A 22,778-nucleotide genomic window follows, 5' to 3' on the forward strand; every position below is an offset into this window, starting at 1 on the left:
TTTTTTTTTAATCATCAATGGATTTGGTGTTGTGTGCGTGGTGGAAGTCTGCACTGACGCATGGTGTAGTTTGTGCTTGCTGAAAGCGTACATTGATGGCTGGTGGTGTTTGTGCTTGGTGAAAGCGTGCACTGACGGCTGGTGGTGTGTGGTTTTGTGTGTGGTTGTGTGTGTAGTGGTGAGTCTGTGGGGGTGAGTCTGTGGGGGTGAGTGTGTGGTGGTGAGCAGTGTTCCCAGTAACGTGCGCGCCCGGGCGCGCGCCCACATCTGATCTCCCGAGCACGCAGTGCTCCTTGTGGAGCGCGCACGCATCCACAGCACATCTTATGAGAGCATTCGCGTTCGGGGGTTAAGACGTGGGCGCTCGTTACTGGTACACTGCTTGTGTTCCGGCTTGTGGTGGCTCCTGAATTTGCTGCGGTTTCCCCTTCTTAAAGGAGCGCAGCTGGGGGCTGTTTGTGTACCATTGTGAAAATATTCCTGTTAATTGCAGCACCGTCGTGCGCTGCAATTAACATAAATATTTTCACAATGGCCCACAATCAGCCCGCAGCCGCGCTCCTTTAAGAGAAGAAATGCAGAAAGTCCAAAAGCACGAGGTGTGCTTTACACGTAGTTCTTTTGAGCTTGATGCATGCCTTCCCTTAATGGAGCGTGGCTGCGGGATGATTGTGGGCCATTGTGAAAATATTTATGTTAATTGCAGCGCACAACGGTGCTGCAATTAACAGGAATATTTTCACAATGGTCAACAGACAGCTCGTAGCCGTGCTCTATTAAGAGAAGACATGCAACCAGCACCTTCACAGAGAGGCATAGGCGCAGCAGCACAACAGCGGAGCAGCTGGGGCAGGGAGCAGAGTCCCTGACAAGGAGGTCAAAGGTCTACAGAGGATACATACAATGTTTTATTTCCTAAAAGATAGATTTCAAATACAGTTATACTAAAAACTACAAGTTGTTTCTGGATATAATATTAATATAACATTAATAAGCAGTGTTGGTAGTGTGGATGAGAACAATCAGTTATTGCATGTTAATGGAAGTGAAATCCCTCTGGTAAATAACACAACAAGCGGTACAACGAATGTAGACTCCAACTAGGGCCTCTGTTTCTGTAAGGAGTGCCCAATGTAACAGTAGTTGGCGCACAGCTATGGTCATTGGTTTAGTATGTTACCGTCTACCCTCGGAAAGGATGCGAAGTGGTATTTGTCAGCATGTTCTGTTGCTACACAGGGGCTGAGTAGCAGACAGTGGACGCACTCTGGACAGTATGCGGACGGCCACTATTCTGATATTTTTTATGTTTTATACATCACCCATGCACACAGATGGCCCTATGGGACTGCCTGTGAGGAGCTAGTGCAGATGCAGGCAGTGTGAGCAGCTGGCACCGACACTGAATCTATGGCTTCTCTTGCCCTCAGTGCTTCTCCTTTCATGGGCACCAGTCGCAGGTGCCTCGGTGTGACTCATCCCGCACGGTGCTCCGTATGCAAAGGATGCTCGCCTTATCTGTTTCCCCCTTCCATGCTGGGCACGGCTGGGAATCGTTTTTTACTTTTGCAGAGGGCTGCAGAATTGTCTTGCAGCCACTTTGGATTTCTAGCTTCGCAGGTGGACGATACATACATTATATATATTTTTTGTCGTGGATTCCTGCTACGTAGATAAATATTTGTGTCGTAAGTGAGAGTTTGCATTCAGTTGTTAGTCGATTTAAATTTGCTTCATCTTCATAGGTCTTCGGGGATGGACTTGAGGTGTAACATGGTGGAGCCAAGTATAACTTTTAACAAATATATGGTTTTGGTCACTGGTGAATACAAACCATATAATATTTTTTGGTTTCTATTTGGAAAGTTAACAAAAACGAAAGTGCATTATACAGGTGGTCACCCAGTGGTCAAGTATCAAGAAGGTGGGTGTTTTCCATCGAGGGGTTCCACTGAAGGCTCGGCTCAACCCGAAGTCCTCTAACACGCTCGAGCCAAAAACGAGCCATGCTTCTGATGTTTGTCGCCCAGCTGTGTGCCCACGCGCCATCATTCTCACCCTTCCCCCGTGTGCAGAATGAGTTTGGGTTGGGAAAAGGGAGGCTTAGCTATTTTGATTTACTCCTCGCTAGTCCACTGGCTGTGGGGACAGACGGTTTGAAGGTGCTGATAATCTGATACCTCTGCGCCTTCACTGGTTTCCAGAGTGAGGCCTGCTGCAGCACACTGCAGGCGTGCAATGGAAGCTTTGTACAAAGTGCACACACAGCCTGGCAGATCATGAGCACTGCGAGCAGTGTGGCAGTAGCCTATCTCAGCCAGGAGCCCTCAGTGGAAGATATTACCTTATTGATGCCTACACACATGTAACGCAATATGGTTTATGAATCCCCTCGGCGTCCTTTATCCACCCTCCGGACTGCTGTCATAGGTTGTTCACTGTTGTGATATTTTGCCATAATTTGGTGTTTGGTTTAATGGTTGACTAAGTGTCTCCACACCTTTTGTTAATAGAGCGTGGCAGATTGTGTGACTTTTTGAAAGTCTTGATGTTAAATGCAGCCCCGTGTATAAGTATGTCGGGCTCTGCAATTAACAAGAACACTTTCCAAAAGGCATGAACTCTTCCGCCCTCTATTAATAAAAGGCATGCAGCAAGTCTAAAAACATAGCATGTGCTTTTACAATTACTAATATATGTTAGTGTTTCTGAAAGCACACATCCTACTTCTGGACTTGCTGCATGCTTTTTGTTAATAGAGCGTGGCTGCAGGAAGATTGTGTACATTTTTGAAAGTATCCATGTTAATAGCTGCAATTAACATGTATACTTTCAAAAATGCACACAATCTTCCCGCAGCCACGCTCTATTAACAAAAAGCATGCAGCATGCCCAGGGCTTTAAGTGGGCTGGGTCCTGCTGATGCTTAGTTTCTAAGACAGGTCCCAATCAGGCTCTTCATTTTTTCCCTCACCCTTAAGGTAAAAAACAATCTCAACTGCTGAAAGCCTTTGGTGTAACTTCATAGGACTTTTTTTTAAATCATTTCAGAACTGAGGCATTTTCAATATATTCAACAAAGCTGTAGTTGTTGCTTATTTATCCTAAGCAACTAACAACCATTGACAAAGTCAATAGTCCTGTGTTGTTGTAGGTATAATGTTACTTATTGTGTTATATATCTGGATGCAATGACAGAGTCCGCACAATAACGGTCGGGGGGCACACTATGCTATGCAGAGATTTTTAGCTTACGTGTTTCTATGCCATGCCTTTAATTAAATCAGGCACGCCCCTTTGAAAGACCCCTAGGTTTTTCATCCCACTTACAGCCCTGAGCAAGCCTAAAAGCACCATGCGTGCTTTCAGAATCACTAACATATATTAGTGACTCTGAATGGACACATGGTGGACATCTATGTATATTCACCCCTGTGTATCCAAGAAACCATCTTCAGAGCGGATAAGTGAACTCATGATTATCAGTTTTAAAGAGTGGAGTAACCCCCGCCTTGGTAGAGCCAGCTCTGTTCTGCAGAGTCTTGCCCTGATGACCTTGAATAATTCTTAAACCGATAATTGCAAATAGCATTCTCCTTTCATTTATTTTTAATCTGGGTAATGTGTGAGATTGTATTACAGACATTTTTTGACAAATGTGGTTTTGTTTCATGCAGCATCGATAAAAATGTTTTATTTTAAATTTGAATAGGATCTCGGATATGAGAAATGGGAAGATGTCACAGTGATTATTTGCAGCAGTATTAGTGGGTTTCTACTGTGTTACAATATTGGAAAAATACATCACTATCCCTGAATATTAACTATAAACACATTTGGAATTTGAACCAGTGTGTCTGTGCACTGTTTGTGATCTGGCCAAAAGGACACGAGAAAGCTGAAACAGGATCATAAATTCAAAGCTGATCCGCACAGAGGCCCCCAAAATACGTTTGGCTGAGGGCGCTCAAAGTCCTTAAGATGTCCCTGAGCCGCCGCTGTGTAGTTAGTTAGTAAAGAAGAGGTTCACTGGCACTGTGGAATGAGGCTGGTTGCCCCGTTTCCCTAATATATATATTAGTGTAGCTTTGTCGTGGTTGCAGATGCTCTGCACTGCACTTTCTCATTTCGAACATGACACAACCATTGTACAGCAGTCACCAACACGAAGGCCACCCCCCTGGCTGGACTGGCCTTAGCAGGCATCAGGCATTTGCCTGGAAGGCCGGGGGTCAGTTTTGGAGCAGTGGGGGGCAGTTGTGTTACTAGGGGCAGTTTTGCAGCAATGCTGCAATATGGGCCCTCAGTAACAAAAGCACCAGTGCTGGGGACCGAGTTTAAGCAGTAGTGCTTGACACTTGGCACCCCCTCCACCCGACCTCTGGTGGGTGGGAGTCAGTGCAGCAAAATTGCCAGCGCTACTTTTTTGCGTTCCCAGTCCGGCCCTGCCTGCCACATTAAACAGGCCTCCTCTGTTCAAGTTCCTAGGTCATTTATCTGCACAATCAAGCAGGAACTCCTATGTCAGAACCCCTGTCGTTGCACCCACACACGCGGTTTGGTTCTTGGTGCACATTGCTGTGGCTGGTGCGCACAGAGACCTCACACTGCCGCACACAGAGGAAAAAAATTAGAGGGAACATTGGTGGTGAGTGTGTGGTGGTGAGTGTGTGGTGGTGAGTGTCTGGTGGTGAGTGGTGATGAGTGTGTGGTGGTGAGAGGCTGGTGTGTGTGTGTAGTGTGTGTGAGTGTGGTATGTGTGTGTGGTGTATGTGTGTGTGGTGTGTGTGGTGTGTGGTTTTATGTGTGTAGTCCTATGTATGTGTGTGGTGAACTTAGTTTTAGTGTTTGTCTCCTGCACACACACACAGTGTCCCTACACACATACACTGCTCACTCTGCACATCCACACTGTTCATCCTGCATAGTCACACACTGTTCATCCTGGACACTCACACACTTTGCACCCTGCACACTTACACACTGTTCACCCTGCATACTCACATACTCACACACTGTTTACACCTTGCACACTCACAGACTGCAGTCACTGTCACTCTGCAGTCACTGTTACTCTGCAGTCACACTCACTCTGCAGTCACTCGGCAGTCACTCTGCAGTCACACTCACGCTGCAGTCACTCTGCAGTCACACTCACTCTGCAATCAATCTGCACTCGCACTCACTCTGCACTCACTCTGTACCTGCACTCACTTTGCACCTGCACTTACTCTACACTCACTCTCCAATCACACTCACTCTGCAGTCACTATGCAGTCACACTCACTGCAGTCACTCTGCAGTCACACTCACTCTGCAGTCATTCTGCACTTGCACTCACTCTGCACTCACTCTGCACCTGCACTCACTCTGCACTCACTCTGCACCTGCACTAACTCTTCACGCACTCTGCCCTCACACTTATACTGCACTCACTCTGCACTCACATTCAGCTTGCACTCACTCTGCACCTGCACTCACTGTGCACTGACTCTGCATCTGCACTCACTCTGCATTAACTCTGTACTCTGCACTCACTCTTTCTGCACTCACACTCACTCTGCACTCACTCTGCACTCACTCTGCACCTGCACTCACTCTGCACTCACTATGTACTCTGCACTCACTCTTTCTGCACTCACTCTCTCTGCACTCTGCACCTGCTCTCACTTTGCACTCACTCACTGTGCACCTGCACTCACTCTGCATCTGCATTCACTTTGCCCCTACACTCACTGTGCACTCACTCTGCACATGCACTCACTGTGCACTGACTCTGTACCTGCACTCACTCTGCACTCACTCTGTACTCTGCACTCACTCTGTACTCTGCACTCACTCTTTCTGCACTCACTCTCTCTGCACTCTGCACCTGCTCTCACTTTGCACTCACTCACTGTGCACCTGCACTCACTCTCCACTCACTCTGCATCTGCATTCACTTTGACCCTGCACTCACTGTGCACTCACTCTGCACTCAGCACTCACTCTGCACTCACTGTCATTCTGCACTCATTCTGCATGCACTCTGCACTAACTCACACTCTGCACTCACTCACTCTCACTCTGCAGTCATTCTACTTTCCCTCTGCACTTATTCAGCACTCACTTCTGTCACTTTGCAATAACTCTCACTCTGCACTCACTCTCACTCTGCACTTACTCTCACTCTACACTCACTCTCAATCTGCACTTACTCTCACTCTGCATTCACTCTCATTCAGCACTCACTTGGCACTCACACTGCATTCACTCTCACTCTGCACTGATTGTGGTATAATAAACCAGGTGCGGACTTATTTTAAGCTTTGTAAAAACGTATAGCGAGAGCTCAGATTTTAAATTACGTGCCACTGCTAATAGTTTTTAAGCACAGGACTCCCGTTACTGTGACTGAGAAAAAATGCATTCACCGAAGTAATATTAAACTTTATGCGCTAATATTGACCCCGTCATTTAAAATGGTGTTCCCTAAATGACAAATGTATTTGTTTGGCGGCGTTTTTAACTTTTTAAATATATATAGTGTGTCTGCTTGCATGTATGTTTCGAACAGCACTCGCCGACACCCAAGTCACCGCCGAAAGAATTTATTTAACAGGGGTTAAGGGAAGGGTGACTGCATCCTCTCGAGAGAGTCTACGAAAACTGAGACCCCCGGCACACCATTGATAATACCCTGCTCGTATCCCAGACCATCCGAAGGGGGGCCGCGGCTGTGAGACAAAACACATCTGAATTCTAGCACTGGATTTCCCACTTGACCCTATTGACTTAGTTCTGGTCACTGCAATCTCCCTGTGTCTCCATTAGCTAAGAAGACACATTTAATAGCGCTTAGAAACAGGCGAACACCCATAGCTGCTCTGTTAAAAAAAGAGGCACGCAGATTAATTTACACATCATACAAGCAGTGCGTTGTTTTTTTAACAGTTCTCAAAAAACGCAATGGTTGTTACTAGCATGAGACCTCTGGCCCACTCTGAGCGCTTGGAAGAGCCCTGGGTTTACCTAAGCGCTATGCGAGTACTGTACACAATTAAAAGAACATCAGAGGATAGAGACAAATCGCAAAGAACACAAACCACCTCGCATCGTATTTGAGACAGGGAAGCAGTTAAAGAGTGGCGCCGTCTATAGAAACAGCTAACTGTGGCATGGATCTACCAACCCCGTGCTTGGGGAAGTGACAGGTGCCCACACAATACCACCCACTCCGATGGGCGCCGGAGGCAGGGGGTCGGGAGGGTACCAGCCTGCGTCACACTTCCTGTAGTGCAGCCCTGCAGACACACAAACCTGAACCATGGCACCTCAGTCCGCCCGGCCAGCTCAGAAAACTGATGGAGCCACGTTTAAAAACATTTACTTTATAAATACAATGCCATCAGAAATGCTGTGATTTTGAAAAGTGCTGAACGCGAGACCAGGGGGGCCTGGGGCGAGTGCAACGGGGGTGGCAGCGCAGTCATTGTGCTCACCATTCCACTACACACACAAGCTTTGGCAGGGAGCCAGCATGCACGCACACACAGCTGAAAAAAAAGTAACTGGAAAGTGGTGAATGCGCGCCGAGCGTCTGGCTTCAATTACCGCGGCCCCTGACAGCTAGTAATTGATGAAATATAGCCTTCTGCTGCGCGGGTCCGCACGGAATATGCAGGAAGCGGAGCAACTCTACAGCCAATTGCCTATTGCGTCCTGCCTTTTAAAAACACAGGCATGCGAGGCCCAATTGCCATACAGTTGCCATAAATAACTACCAAAAATCACACGCTTTTCTGGAATTCGTAGGTTAGATTTTCGAAGTCCTCAGAAAAGACCTCTTAAGCCACGCCCACTTCGTGGGACGTAGGCCGAGCCCTAAACACAGGCATGCGAGGCCCAATTGCCATGCAGCTGCCATAAATAACTACCAAAAATCACGCGCTTTTCTGGAATTCGTAGGTTAGATTTTCGAAGCACTCAGAAAAGGACTCTAAGCCACCCCCTCTTCGTGGGACGTAGGCCGAGCCCTAATAAAGACCCTGACACATTGAGAGTTTTTTTCCAAGGATGTGTAGATAATTTTGAGGTGCTACCCTAGAGCCAATTCGAAAGGGCAGGAATGCACACCGCATATACAGGATACAGAGTATTCCTGTCTTTCAGCCAGCGCATTGAGAGTTTTTTCCAAGGACGTGTAGATAATGTTTAGTGTTTTCTTAAGATTTTCCTGGTGTACCCAAGCAGAAAAAAAGTACATCAGTCCATCTGGTCACAGTTGCGGCCGGCATGACTAGCGAGTGGGGCAGGGTGGGAAAGGGGATCTGGCGGGGAAGGAATTTAATTGAAAAAAAACCAAAACGTATCTTCCCGGGTCCCTCGCCGTCTCAGCTCCTGGCTGAGTCCTGTGGAACAGGAAGCAGGAAGCCTCCCTCCCTTCACTAAGCCAATCACAACGTTACTATGGAAGCGTTGTGATTGGTGGGGAAGGCGCGCAGCCAGGTGCCTATGGGGAGACCATTTTCTCCATGTAGGCTGTATGCATGGAAAATACATGCATGCAGCCTACATGGAGAAAAGGGAGAGTGCGCATGACTGGTTTGGTTGGCCCCAGAGGACCATTTGTGAGACTGGAAGTTAGACTTGTGTGGCCTCTCTAGGTTTTCAGAATATGGCAGACATTTCTACCATAAAAGCACCTGAAAACGAGTGCAAACATGATTTTGTCAGCCAGACAAGGGGGCATATTTACAAGGAATTGACGTAGGGCAACGTCGCAAATCATTTTGCTGTGCTACCCTACGCCAATTCGAAAGGGCAGGAATGCACACCTCATATACAGGATACGGAGCATTCCTGTCTTTTCAGCCAGCGCCGATACAAATTTTGCAGCCGTGCGCCAACGCAGGCACCCTTACACCATTGTGCAAAGGTGTCTGTGTTGTTGACATGATTGTTTTTGTGCAGGAAGGGTCACCTTCTGCACAAAACCAATTGTACCAACAACACAGACACCCTTGTACCATGGTGAAAGGGTACCTGAGTGGGCGCACAGCTGCAAAATGTGCACCCCGTTGTCTGAAAAGACAGAAATACTCCGTATCTTGTAAATACAGTGCATTCATATCCTTTCTAATTGGCTTAGGGAAGCACAGCGAAATGATGTGTGATGCTGCCTTATGCCAATTCCTTGTAAATATGCCCCCTAGTCTTTCCACGGTGTACGCAATTTTCCAATTTTGGGCAATTACTGGTGAGAGTGCAGCAGTGGAAACAGCAGTAGTTTGAACTGTGACCCTCTTTTACTGCAGGTGTGACCCAGCTTCCCTTTGGGTAAGGCAATATGTGACTGCACCCTCCTGCCGGGTACCTGTCGAGGTGTCTCTGGAACATCCATATTTTCTCCAAAATGGCATCCTTTTGGGGGCTTACACTGTGCATCACTTCATAGGTAGAATAAAGTTAGTGCACCTGCTGAAAGCATCTTTGAGCATGAGTCCTTGTCTAGAACATGGCACATACACGGGATGTCTGAGGAGGAAATGCCCCCTTTACATTGTGCAGGTTTAAAATAAGTACCCTGGGAATGGGCATTTGAGAAGGAGAGAAGTGTCTGCAGCTCTAGTGTAATTCAAAAGTAACTTGAGAGCAAAGAGTGCGTTCAGGCATCACTACCATAATATGGTCTGTGGATGTGACTCTGATCTGTACCTCAAATCACAACAACTGCCATTGCAGAATAGCCATAACTGCATAATGTGTCATATACAGAGAGTTTCATGCTACATTTTAACCACATATGCACACCGAGGTCAGTATTCATCTCACTTCCATTTATTCACCCACAACACGAGCATATACATCTAAACTGTTACTTATAGTTCAACAGGTGCTGACAGACCATACTAATTTTTTTAATGTGTTTTGATGATCATCATTGCTGTATATGTTCTTCTTTGTGTTTGTTTGCAGTTATATATAGCTCGAACTCGACACGAAGGTATTGGAGTGTTTTACATGAGCACCAGTTATGTTACACAAGAATATGTAAATGGTTTTTGGTAGACATTGGGAAATTAAATGATTTGCCCAGAATTACAGGATGTTGAGCTAATACCGAGACTCTAACTTGGATCCCTAGTTCCAAAGTCGGCAGTTCTGACCTTTACGCCACATCTTTTCTTGAACACATTTCTTTTGTACCTCTCACCAATAGAAATGGTGGTTCCACTTTGGCCCGGTTCTGAGTCGGTACAGTCGTATCCCCAGGTGCAGGACCGCTCCACACAATCACAACGGGTCTGAGGCTCTTCCTGCACCCGGATTTACTGGATGTTTTGGAACATCAGTCCCCATTTTAGTGGCCAGAAAAGCCAGACTGTGAAATCAAGTGCTGGTCGGCCATTGCCTACGGGCACAATGCAGCCCCCACCACTCCCCCACTTAAGCCAAAGGAGAACAGCCTGGCACCAGCCTCACTTCCTGTGTACCACCTGCAGCACCATCAAAAACTCAAAAGTGCTTTTGTAAAATTATTTATTGCAAAACGAACGAACCTTTAAAGTTCCCCCAACGCTTCTAAATGCATTCATAAATCGTGCATATTAAAAATAAAATTAATGATCGGGATTATGTTTGTCATGTGATTTGGAAAGGCGGTCCAGCACAGCAGGTGTGACTAGAATTTAGGCTCCTGATTCCCCCGTCCCACAGTTTTCTTTTCACCTTAGTCCCAGTCTGAAAGTTACCCATTTATTTACAGACACATCATCCATCTATATCTACAAACATTAGGGGGTAGAATCATAGAACAGAATTTTGCAAAGCCATTTAGTTGACCTCAAGGCGACCTGCTTTTTTCTCGACACTCCTTCTGGGGCGAAAAGCATCAACTAAATGAAGTGTTTCTTGTCAAGTGTGTGTAATCCAGCGTGCCTTCCCCGTGTGCCCTCCTCACCCCTCCATGTGACCTCACACTACTGAATTGTGCATATCCCGACCTCTGACCCCGACCGTGCTGGGATTCAGAGGAGGGCCTGTGCTCGGGCTGTGTTTGTACAGCTGTGCAGCTGTTCCACCTGCCAAGAGAGCCTGGCACGAGACAGTTCTTTCTACCTTTACACTTGCCTCACTGGTCAGTAATGCGTCAGTTTTCAGGGAGAGAACGGCAGCCTGCTCTCTCACTGGATTTCGCCCCCTTGGGCCCGCGTGTCAAGGCAGTTGCACAGGTTTCATAACTCTGTACCTCAGTTTGCCACCACACTATGGCAGGCTGTCATCTCTGGGATAAAGCAGTGATGTGTGATGGTTTCTCCTGGACAGAGATGGTGAGATCACGGCAGAGACGTTTTGAGGCATGGGCAAAGTGGGATCTGGCCCAGGGCCCCAGCCTTTAACTCCTTCGACGCTGATGACGGAACCGCTCCGTCATCAGCTGCGGTGGCGCTGTGCTGATGACGGAGCAGTTCCGTCATGGCCCGCTCACCGCGCCTGCGCCACGCGCATTCCGCGCCTTCGCTGGGCGTTCCATTGAGCGGGCGGGGCCATGACGGAACCGCTCCGTCATCAGCACAGCTCAACCGAGGCTGGTGACGGAGTGGTTCCGTCACCAGCATGGGCGTGCCGCGCGGCCGCCCCGCCCCCTTAGCGCTGCGGCGGAATAGCCGCCGCAGCGAAGGTGTTAAAGGAGCCCCCTGATAGAGCCAGCTCGGTTCTACTGAGAGTCTTGCCCTGGTGACCCTGAATAATTCTTACACAGATTATAATAGGCTCTCACAAATCACCCATATTCAAAATAAAGGAAAGGAAAACGATATTTAAAAACAGACATTTTGTCGAAAAAAGTTGCGTTTGTTTCATTCTTTCCTATCAAAGCAGGGCCTCACATAGTCAAATGTCACAGAGATTGTTTGCAGTAGTATAAGTGAACTGCTGCTGTGTCACTTCACTGTCAGTAAATATTAGATGTAAATACATTTATAATATGGACCAGTGTGCCACTGCCCCAAAATACGCATGGCCCAGGGCCCCTCAAATCCTTAAGAAGAGGTGTGGCGCCGCGGCCAGGGCGACTGACGCTGGAATCTGGGGACCACGGTTCGATCCCCGGCTCCGGCGGCAGGTTAGCCCAGCACCATGTGACTCTAGGCAATAGCTCGCTTAATCTTCCCGACGGCCCCCTGCGCCTAGCGACCCTTACGGGTGATTGTGCGCTTTACAAATGTGGAAATTACCTGGATCACAGAGCCCAGCATCAGGGGCGGCTCCTCCGCTATGGTGGAGGAGCGTCGACCCACTAAGCAGTGCACTGCAAAGTAAAGGAAACATAAAATGATAATAACTTATCATTTTATGTTTCCTGCTGTTATGCGGGCACGCGGGTGGGCGGGTCTGCTCTGCTGTTGGAACAGGGCAGGGGAGGAGTGGTTTGCCCTCTCCTAAGTATGCAATGACTGTTTGGTCGGCCCTCTTGCGCGCACAAACCAGTCATGCGCACTTTCCCTGTGCTCCTTGCAGGCTGCTTTACAGTGAACAAGGCTAGACCCCCATTCCCTGGTTGAGCGTCGAACCAGGATGCTCAAAATCAATCACAATGTGCCATTGCAGGGGAGCCTTTTGTGTACTTCCTGTGCCTTGGGTGACGAGGAGAGCAGGAGCAGAGACGCGGGACCGGCACAGCAAGGTAAGTGTTTCTTTTTTTTAACTGTTTCCCCATCCCTCTCTTGTGACCCCACCCACATGCCTGCACCCACCCCGCCACCCGCAAACCATGCCGGCCGCCACTGGCCAGCAGGATGACCAAAGCGACTTCTCCTCATGCACAGGTGTCGTTTAATTAGAATCAAAGGGGAAGCAGGCCGACATGACATTATCACAAACATGCCTGTCCTCTGATGTAATCACAGCAAGCGACATCCAACCCTGCCAGGTGTCACACATCTCGCGTTATACTAACCCATTTTAAGTCAATATACTGCATTACCGCAAGCAAAAATATTGTCACGCACATCAGCTTCATTTTAAAACCTGAGCGTGTTACATCTTTTTGAGATCTATAGTATCAGCTCCCTATTTTTTTGTGAGGTTTCTTATACACATGTGGGTCAAGGAAACTCAGCAGCCAATTGATGTTCTTGCAAGTTATGATTAGGCTGGCTGATTCACCCTGATTGGACGGTGTTTTATTTGTTAGCACAGTGATGGGTCACTACCATTACGCATATGGGTGCTCTGTGCAGCCTGTACTGCACCACGAGATTTACAGCTGCTCTGCCAGTAGTGTGTACTGGTAAAGGAAGTTTGACAGTCGCTTAAATATGGGCCACTGGGCTGGGTACACAGAGTGAGACAAAAAAGCATCAGAATCCTAGGAAGGGTGTTTTGGCCGCAAGATGCTGATATCGCCTAACAACAACTGTTGGGTGGGGGTTTTTCGAGGCTCGATGGTGCCAGCTGAGCAGAGTCTTATCGGCCCTGTTTATAACTTATAATTTCTCTGCATTCTTGAGACACTTGGACTGCTAATGGCTTTTCAGTAGCTCTGTATGAAAATGAGGCTTGCACTGCAATTCTCTTTGCTGGGCCTCTTTGTGAAGATTTCACTGCCACTGTCTATTCAGCTCTACTTTATGGGATTGGGAATTAAGGGTCCGATTTACAAGAAACGGACGCATCTATAGAGATGCATTAGTTTCCCTGCACCAACCTGCAATGCCCTTGCACCACCATGGATGCTCATATTTACAATACGGCGCACCATGGCGCAAGGATTGACAGATGCGTCAGAAATTCTGACGCATCTGTTGGCCCAAAAGTCACGCATTGCTGGAGTTGTGTCGCAAGCATGATGCAACTACAGCAATGCATGTTGAGGACTATATTTATTGTACTGCATCACTCCCTATGCCTCCTTCAAGAAGGCGTAAGGTTTTGACGCAGTGGCGTCCTAGAAGTGGCGCAGTGCAATCTTGCAGATTTAACTGCATCACTTTTACGAGGCTTTCCTGCGTAGGAACGCCCACCCTGCATACATTATACCTGATGCAGGTATAATGTGACACAGGGCTTTACAACTTGACGCTTTTCCCTAGATGCATCACGTTGTAAATTGGCCGCATTGTTTACGCCGTCGCTGCATCACAAAAGTGGTTAAATGGTTGGGCAAAAGTGTTGCCTGGGGCTTGTAAATCTGCCCTTAAGTTTACTCCGCCCGCCACTTTTGCTGCGCTGCTTGTTCTGTTTTTCAGCATATGTTGCTTGCACTGCCTTCCCAGAGGGCCTCTGTGCCCTTCGAGCAGGTCAGCGCACCGGTGCAGAGTGTGAGGCCCAGATCAGCACTGGAGCAGTCTCTAGCTGCTGGTAAGAAGACCTACAAGGGCCAGGTCATGGTGATGGAGATGCAAAAGGGGCTTTCATTTGCCCAGCTGGAGGTCCTGAGGCCGTCGCTCAGCGACATGTAGACAGTGCAGTATAAATGAGAGTATGGGAGTGTTGTGTGGTGCAATAACCACCACCGAAGCACAGAATCCATGTCAAGTAAATTATTAGTGATTGGAAGTGTATTCATCGGTCATACAAGGGTCTCTCACTGCACAGCTGCACTGTAAACCATTCTTTCGGAAGATGTAGAGAGAACAGGCTTCTCTGTGCTCATGTGAGATATGTTTTGCCACAGATGCACCTAATGGGAAAGAGCTCAGCCAGCCTCTCACACAAACCAGCTGAGCTACTACTTTTGTCGTAGCTGCCAAGTGGCTGTGTCACCTTTTCATACTTTTAGCCAGTAGAATCAATAGTCCCGAAATGTAACATTATGTAGGTTAATAAGTTAGAACTATAATAAGGTGTTACAGAGGAAAGAGCAATTTAGGAAGTAAACATTAAATAGGAGTCCTTCAGACTAAAAGAGGCAGTAGTGCTAAATATGAACAGGAGTCATCAAGACTGGAAAGCGCGAGGCTCGAAGAGCGCGCCATTAGGGCCCGGCCTCCCGGCTCCTCACCACGCCCCCCCCCACTCATTGCGGCTGGGTCAGCGCAATGGGCGACCGGTCGCAGTAATCACTTCCGGGGCAGCGGTGACGTGTGTCAGGCACAGGAGGGGGGTTGAGACGGAGGTCTATTTAGGCCTCTGGGATACCAAGCCCAGTGTCTTTCTCTCCTGTGCCGGACCATGGGACTGCCATCAGCTTCAATCTTAGGACCCGGCCTCCCGGCTCCTCGCCACACCCCCCCCCCCCACTCACTGCGGCCGGGTCAGCACAATGGGCGACCGGTCACAGTAATCACTTCCGGGGCAGCGGTGACGTGTGTCTGGCGCTGAAGAACTGTAATCTTCATTCTCAGGGAATACTTACTAATAAAAAGAACTTGGCACAGAAGCTGAAAATATGAAAAGACATCTTTATTAAATTTAATAAGTGAGGCCACGTCACACAGAAGCCGTAGCAACTGAATGAGGTAGTCTGAGGAATACAGAGAACAGAGGCCTTTTATATGCTCTCAGGGTTACAAACGACAGCATACAAATAAGGGGCAGTCCTAGCTTTTGCAAGCATGCAAAATGCCTAACATTCCTTCTTACACAAGCCGGACAAACCCATAATAAAAGGACCACAACCCATATCATAAACAGACCATAAAAGAAGAAACAGAAAACAGATAAGGGGTGTGTGTGTGCATACCAAACTCTACAATGTCCTGTGCTTTGTTCCTCAATCTTGATCAGCTAAAGGGCAGGAACTGGTTTAACAAGGTCAGCTTCAGGCAACAGGGTCAGTTCACTCAGGTCAAACAGGAGTCAGCACAAACTCAAACTAAGGTGTACATGTCCTCAAAAGACTAGTTTCAGCCACAATCATGGCCTATGTGAGGGCAACCACAAAATGGCTGCCATACACAAAATGGAACCCACGGGTTCAGAATTCACAGAACCTCAGCCCCTCCTTTTGCCCTTACATAGGCAATCACTCAGTCTGTATCTGAATCGATGTCAATATTATCCGTTATTCCCTTCACTAAGGCACTATTACTCGAGTTATCTTTCATGGAACACAAGGGATAGACTTCGTTGGCATAAATAAACATCGTCTGATATGCCCATACAGACCCATTGTAACTAAATGGCAGAACCAAAATAGAGAATACCTCTTTCTGTAGTATGTGGCATAGGACCACACACCCAACAATTAGTGGTGTTCATTACTAACTGGTATTGATGCTGAAACTGTACAAAGGAATTATTCACAACTTCCGACCTTCTAATCTGCTCGTGTTCAGGTAAGATATGAAAAGAATGCAAAGAAGTAGTAGTAGGAAAAGACATAGGTTGGGAGGTGGGTACAGATGTCAATAGGGTAGCAAAAACAATTTAACCCACAAAAGACAACGTCATGATTATATGTTCAGGTGAAACAGTGGTGATCCTCATCAATGCTCTGAGGTGAAAAGGGGATACTCTTCCACAAAGAATGGACTTTATTCTGCTTTTACTAAACAGAATACTACTTTAAAACAATGCCAGCAAAACAGCAAAAATTAGTCTCCTAACACCCATTATATGCAATCGCACGGAAACCACTTGTGAAACCAACTATGCCCAGAGTCCGTTCAAAAGCCTCTCTGGCAGGCTTCTATTTTCCATCAAATCTTCTTTTGTTGTTTTCTTCCGCATGGGCCTCTTCGTTCAGGCCTTTCATGTAAATGGTGCTTCTCAGTATCCGTTGGAGTGCCCTCCTGGCAAACACTCATAGCTCATTGAAAGCCTCAATGTCTCAAGGCAGTGCACCAGTATCTCTCCTCTGCGGCAGGCACTACAGATAGTGTGCTCTTCATTGATCAAGGGCACAGATCATCTTATGCAGATCCGGGTCTACATTCTCAGGCTCCAACACTCATTACTTAGTGTCAGAGGACGCTCAGGCTGCTCTTTCATGGGCACCAGAATGTAGTGCCTTTTTCCAATCTTGGATCCTCCGGTGCACTGCACTTCCGTTGGAGCAAAGGAAAAGGGGGGGGGGTGGCCAAAACTCCGGCCAAGGGGCTCAAGGGACTGCACACTGTCAGAGGTTGCCAGCACATGACAGGTGGGCGGAAAACTGAAGCCTCAAACAACAAGAATCCTTCTCTTTCGCTCTTTGCACTGAAATTATTGTTCTGTGATGTCCAATGCCGTCTGATGGTGCAAGTGCGATGCTTTAAACAAGGGGACTGAAAACAGGTGGCCTGCAATCTTCAAAGGAGTGGCCATACGCCATGGGACAATTCTGCGTTGAAATACACTGTCATTCTCAAAGGCAATACAAAAACAAAGGCAGTAGGCAAAACAGTGCCTCTAGGCTCTTCAATTGGGTTTCCGTGTGAGAGCATATCCTCCACCATCTAAGGGTAGATAGCGACATGGGAATTCTATCTGAATGGATGTCCTCACACATAGTGGCATCGTCTAATGGGGTAAACACATTTTTTCTCAATGATTACATATAGGTGTTCCTAAATTCCTTATCTAGAACATCTCAAAAGAAAAATCACATGATACAGATTATCAGGGACATGTAGGAACCTCCCTTTTAATAACTGTGCATCAAGTGCACTATGCAATACACAGGCTAATGATCAAAATGTGGAAACTTGTCTTATAATAGCATTGAGTCAGTTAACCAGTCCATCACTACCATGACGGTTAGACTGAAAAACATCGAGTTAGGCCTAAAGAAAATTCTTAAAAAACAGTCTAGTCATACCAAAGGGAATTATACATAATATAGGGGTTCCTAGCACATTACTGCAATCTGGAAGTGTGAACCTAATACAATAATAATAATAAAAGAAGGCTAACTGGTGAAAGGAATATGGAAAAGGGAAAATGGGACTAGGACACAGCTAACATCCCCAATTACTAGGGACGATGCAACATCAATCAGGGGAGAAGTGATGAAAGAAAAATCTATAGGAAGAACAAGAAATTACTCAGGTGATAGTCAAGTTTGTGACACAATACCAAGAGTATGGGTGATACACAAAAAGTCAAAATAGTACACAAATTTAAACTCTACCGCTGGCCGCTACACCATATACGGTAATCTCAGCTAATGTTCCAGTTCCTTCTTCAGGGAAAAATGAAACCTGGTTTCCTTTATGGTACAAGGCCATACACTACTTAGGAAGCAGAACAAAACTGACTAATGTAATATAAAAATTAGGTCACCATGCACAAAATCACAGATCTATAATTTATCCTTACGTCCAATTCAGGATACATAATTTTAGGGCTGCCTGTTCCTTAAGGGGAGGGGGCAGTACGTGACTAACAGCATGTGACACACTCTGATTCTGTATATCTCTTTTTTATTTTCCTTCAAATACCATTAAAGCCAAATTTGACATACACTGATGAAGTGTTGTCTGTTTTTCTGTGAAATTTAGTGTCAAAGCAAATCTACCCAGCTGTTGTACAGGATACACATCGTCATGTATATCCCTTCACAACACAGGTAAACTTGTAATAGTATTATAAGCAGCAACATAAAACAAAAACATGCAAAAAAATGCACAAAACGGACATGTCAAGCCATCAGATATACTCACTGTATATCAAGCACAAAAAGCATAGACAAAACAATAGCATATATAAATGAGCGGTGACGCACAACACCAGGTCATGTACTAACAATATTCGGGCCTGCTTAATTTGTCAGGTTAAAATTCTCACCCTCCTTTTGACAGCAAATCACCAGGTAGTGGAGATTTGGCTGTCAAATGCAACTTACTGTGTGTCACTTCTGACACACAGGACCTGCAGGAACGATTCATAAAAGGATAAAATGCAAGAATATGTAAAATGCACAAACATTTCTTTTCAAAGAAATTACGCAAAAACACATCTCTTTTCAACCAACCAAACTCACGTGTCTTGTCAGCCTTAAAATCACCTAGAACAATCCATGAATGATCTGTGAGCAGAAGCAAAAAGAAAAAAGACACAACACACAAAAGAGAGACATTTCTCATGACAAACAGACATCAATTATAACTTTTAATCAGAAGACAAAACATGATACACATTAACAGACACAAAAAAATTCCATTACTTAACTGTTACCATCTTGTCAGTCAGCTTGCAACATGAAGCCCTTTTAACTTTCCAAAAGTAAAATTCTTTCACTGACACTCTGCGTGTCCCGTGCGCCAACACCCTTTGAGGCCCTGCTTTTCCAAGCAATCATTTCTCCATCTGTTTACACTTACTCCTAACTCCCACCTTACTGACCTTAAGGTCAAAATCTGCCTTGCGGGCTCCTCAGCCCTCTATCTCTTCCTCACTCTTAAGGCTGAAAAAAAGACAAAAAAACCTTCCCAACTCTTTCTAACCTGCAATAACCAACCCTATTTAAAACACCTGATATATATAGTACTCCTGTTAGGGGCTACAATTTATTTCTATACTTAAATTATTAAAACAGTTACTGTGACTAATTTGCAAAACATAATAACATAACATACCATCTTTAGAACAGATGTTTGCTATTACCCTATGCAATGGTACTCATTTCAGCAACATTACATGAATCTCACTGGGCCATTTAAAAGCAAACCCCAAATGGGGACAGTCTGCAAATTTGTATTACACCTAAATGTATGCATTTACTGAAGCCTAAAGCACTTTAAAGCTATCATAAATGGCAAGAATGCTGTTTTAAATGGTCTATTTTACCCAAATTCGACTTTGATGTTTGGGGCACTTAAAAATAAATATCCTATACTTGTGATACATATTAATCATCCTCAGAATGTTCTTTACAAATTACAGAGATTGGACATTAAACATATCCCATGTAAATCCTTAGAAAAATGAGGTTTTTTTACGCCTGCGCTAGGTAAGATGTCATATGCTAATGTCCTCATTATGCAGTGCAACACAACTCAAATCAAATTATAATGCTAGGAGGTCACAGTATGAGCATTAAGCTCCATGAATAGTAAAAAACGAATTTTGTAGCACTTATTTTTAATAATTATTTTTCAGAATTAATAATTTTTTTTAATAGACCCAATTATTTTTGATAATTCCACATATAAGAGCAAGCTGCATCCCTTGCCTATCATTTTTAGACGCATTCATTTATAAGCCCAAGCACAGACGCCTAACTTGAAACATGACAAAATGTTTGCGCCATTTTTTCCTTTCTAAAAAGGACAATTTTATTTAGCAACAGACCCAAGAATATGCTTACAAAATGTTGCTTAATAGACTGAAAACATCAAGAAAAACCACGAACAGACATTGAGCTCATTTCAGACATAAACAGAAAGGGGTCAAAACACTCAGGACACACAATACAGCGCGCTTTAGCCATGCATCTCGTGAATAGCGCCATCGCTATGTACTTGCAGAAGTTGCACTAATGGGAAACCCACATAGACATTTAAACACACATTTAACCCACAAATCAATACTCAGGACAGAAACCAAAGACAGCCCACAGACTGTACTTAAACCAAACCATTTGTAAATACTAGTTGTAAGTCATATTTACAAGAAACGCTTCTCAATTGTGTTTCAAAAAGACTGCAAAAACAGCCCAACAGACTGATGTATGTCCAAGAAGCGAAAATACACTCAATTCACTAGCTTTGGCTAGCAGAACACCAAACAAAATCGTTCTGCATATCTTCATTCATAAAACTGCGCAGAACAAAGGATCCTTATATGTATTATGTCCATATTTTAATTCCCTGGGGATACAAAATCACCAAGGAAGAAATATGTTTGTAAATCTAAACCTATTTAGATATTTCCCGCTAGGGGGGCCGGCTAATTAACTTCACATCACACTATGGTACCTTCCAAAAAAGCAACACATTTTTCCATGTGAGCTTGAGAACAGGCATGCCAAAAAAATACTGCGGAATACGCAAGTATTATAATCAAAGTGGTGCTTAAGGTACTTTTCGTACGTGCACCGTTCAACTAAACCAAATGGAGAAATATCTCCTCATTGCCTGCCTACACAAATTGCAATTCGCATATACAAACCTATACAAATCCAAAGTTGGCCAACACAAATTCCAAAGTTCCAAAGCTACAGTCCCAAATTTGCTAAGATTAGGCATTTTATTGCTCACTAATCTAGCTTCAAACTTCAAGGGGTTATCTCTACCAATACACTCGCAAATATACGAGCCCCTCGGCTTTGGTAATTTGCAATAACCAAATCAAAAACCAAGAAACCAAACCCCCCGGCTTTGGTAATTGCAATAACCAAATCAAAACCAAGAAACCAAACAAAGTCGTGGGAGCGACCCACTTGTACTTCTTATTTTTACTAATCAAAAGGTTATCCAAATTCTAACTGTCAAGTTCTACATGACTAGGCACGAGCGGAAAATCCGTTACGTCCGCGGATTTTTCGGATTTTTAGTGAATACGCAATCCGCGTATTTTACGTATTTTCCACAAAATCCGAAAAAAAAAATCCGCGGATGTAACGGGTTCAAAAGTTGAACCCCCACTCATGTAACTATTTTACAATGGCGCCAGCAAGCTGCCAGCGCCGTTGTAAAATAGTTACAAAGTTAGCTTGCACAGGAACCACTAGATAAAACGAAGCAGGTGCTGCTTTATTTTATCTAAGTGCTTCCTGTGCAAGCTAACTTTGTAACTATTTTACAACGGCGCTGGCAGCTTGCTGGCGCCATTGTAAAATACTACAGCAACAGCAGCTCACTCAAGAGACCCCTGCGCCCTTCGGCGCGATTGCATAGTAACACACACATGGTCGCTGGAACTAGTTGAAGCTCAAATGCAGTGACTCATTCATCAGCCCAGAAACAATCGAGAGCGTCGTCGAGGCTGGGCAATGTGCCTTCTTTACCAAATCTACCGTGGAAAATCAGCTGTGATGCTGGATAGACTTTGCATCCTTGACTTTCACGAGCGCAATACCCATGAGTAGGCACATTGTGTACGCACGGGTTTCTGCACGTTCGCGAGCGTTTTGTACAATAAAACCCTCGCGAACTTGCAGAAACCCGTGCGAACACAAAAAAAAAATACGCTAGGATCTGCGGATTTTGCGTATTTTCGAAATCCGCAAATCCGCAAATCCGCAAATCCGCGGATTGCCAATACGCAAAATCCACTCACCCCTATACATGACCTAACGGTCTTTTTTAGAATACTCACGCCAAAAAGGTGCTCAGTCAGGAGTGACATCATGTGGAGGATCAAAATCAGGAAGATCAGAAATATACTGGGCTGCAGAATCAAAGAATCTCCAGAATCCCTGTGCACAGAGTACCTCCTTAGTAGAATCCTGTTCTGTCCTCCTCAGTAGATTTCAGTCCTCTGACCAGATCACTCCCACAGAAAGTCACTTCTCTGATGAAGCCCACGTTGGCCGCGCCATTTGAAGAACTGTAATCTTCATTCTCAGGGAATACTTACTAATAAAAAGAACTTGGCACAGAAGCTGAAGATATGAAAAGACATCTTCATTAAATTTAATAAGTGAGGCCACGTCACACAGAAGCCGTAGCAACTGAATGAGGTAGTCTGAGGAATACAGAGAACAGAGGCCTTTTATATGCTCTCAGGGTTACAAACTTCAGCATACAAATAAGGGGCAGTCTTAGCTTTTGCAAGCATGCAAAATGCCTAACATTCCTTCTTACACAAGCCGGACAAACCCATAATAAAAGGACCACAACCCATATCATAAACAGACCATAAAAGAAGAAACAGAAAACAGATAAGGGGTGTGTGTGTGCATACCAAACTCTACAATGTCCTGTGCT

The 22,778-nt window shown here is 45.4% G+C and overlaps 1 protein-coding gene across 1 annotated transcript in view; it reads left to right on the forward strand.

The window, feature by feature from the left end:
- Positions 1–22,778, forward strand: part of DRC11 (dynein regulatory complex subunit 11) — a 951,413-nt gene that overhangs the window by 773,340 nt on the left and 155,295 nt on the right. The window lies entirely within an intron of this gene.

The sequence above is a fragment of the Lissotriton helveticus genome, chromosome 3_1 (genome assembly GCF_964261635.1).
Source record: "Lissotriton helveticus chromosome 3_1, aLisHel1.1, whole genome shotgun sequence".
NCBI classification, from domain to species: Eukaryota; Metazoa; Chordata; class Amphibia; order Caudata; family Salamandridae; genus Lissotriton; species Lissotriton helveticus.